A 1,540-nucleotide genomic window follows, 5' to 3' on the forward strand; every position below is an offset into this window, starting at 1 on the left:
GGGGGAGTGGATCATTGGGTGGCTGGTCGCTAGACGGCGGCGTCGGCGTATTGTTGTTCGTCCGTTGTCGTTTCTCAAAATGAATTTCACCATCCTCTGTCTCGTTGATGATGGCAGTTCTCTTTGCCACGCGGGCAGGTTCTGCCGTTACCTCCGTCTCTATTTCGAACCCGGACCCCCAGCTTCAGCTGGAAGTGGTAGTAGTCGGCTGCTGTGGATTTTCCGCACGTCTTGTCCACCGAAATCCACGTCGTACGTAACGGCGTTCCCGCACATCCCAACAATCGTTCCGGACGACGACCATCGTGGGTACTTGCACTTGTCACTCTCGGAATGTTCGGTTATTATCGGAACTTTATCGCTAATTACGCCCAATTAACGATTCCCCTGACAAGATTAATGAAGAGAGACCGAAAGTTCAGTTGGGGAACAGAAGAAGAGAAGGCATTCACGCAATTGAAAGACCGATAGGAAACGCCATTTTATCGAACGAATGGCAAGAAGGACTTGACCGTGGAGACTGACGCAAGTGATTATGCTGTAGCTGGAGTCCTGTCATTTAATCGAGAGGGTATCGTCGTACCAATTGAGTTTACATCTAAAACACCGACAGAAGTCGAGCAGCGATGGCCCACAAGAGAAAAGGAAGCATACGCGATAGTTGTATCCTTAAGAAAGTTTGATACGTTTCTACGTGGAAGAAGGGCTCTGGTCTTTACTGATCATAAAAGCGCTGCGACACTTCAAGAGCACGATCTAAAGGTAACTATTTTGTGTCGAATTAGACGGTACCGATTCCCCGTTACCTACGTTACAGATGATACAATCGGTTCAAGGAACTCTATCCGAGTCAGAGCGCATACGACTTGGATTGACCATTAAACGTGGACTGCTATTCAGACAAAATCAAATTTATGTTCCAACCGAACAAGCCACAGACATTATCAAATACTTCCATGAGAATGGAATTGGCTCCCATTGCGGTGTAATCAGAACTTCCAAACGATGCCGACAATTATTCTGGTGGCCCAATCAGTTACCGTCAGTTCGAGAATATCTAAGTTCGTGTCTGATCTGTCAGCGGCGTAGAAGTGGCAAAGAGCGATTTCAAGGATTGTCTTCCCTTCCCCTCGGAAAGGTGTTTGAGTCGGTTCATATTGATTTCTGGAAGCCTACTATAGGAGACCTAAAGATAATGACTATGATCGACAGGACTTCACGATGGGTTGAAGCAACGTACGTTAAAGACAAAACAGCAGAGACAGGTGTCCACCTTTATCAGAATGTGGGTGTCTCGATACGGTGTTCCTCGTCAGATCATATCAGACAACGGTAATTCCAAGGTCTAATGATGCAGGAGCTAGCTAAATTAATTGATAGTGATCTTGTGGCAATCACTCCTTATCACCCAGAAGGAAATAGCCCAGTCGAATCGTTTCACAGGCACCTTAGGAAACATCATCAACGCACACTACAAAATGAGATGTTAGACCCAGAGGAAGGCCTTGCTCTAACACTATCGAACGAGCTATCATACGTC

The sequence above is a fragment of the Gregarina niphandrodes genome (genome assembly GCF_000223845.1).
Source record: "Gregarina niphandrodes unplaced genomic scaffold scaffold00087, whole genome shotgun sequence".
NCBI lineage: Eukaryota > Apicomplexa > Conoidasida > Eugregarinorida > Gregarinidae > Gregarina > Gregarina niphandrodes.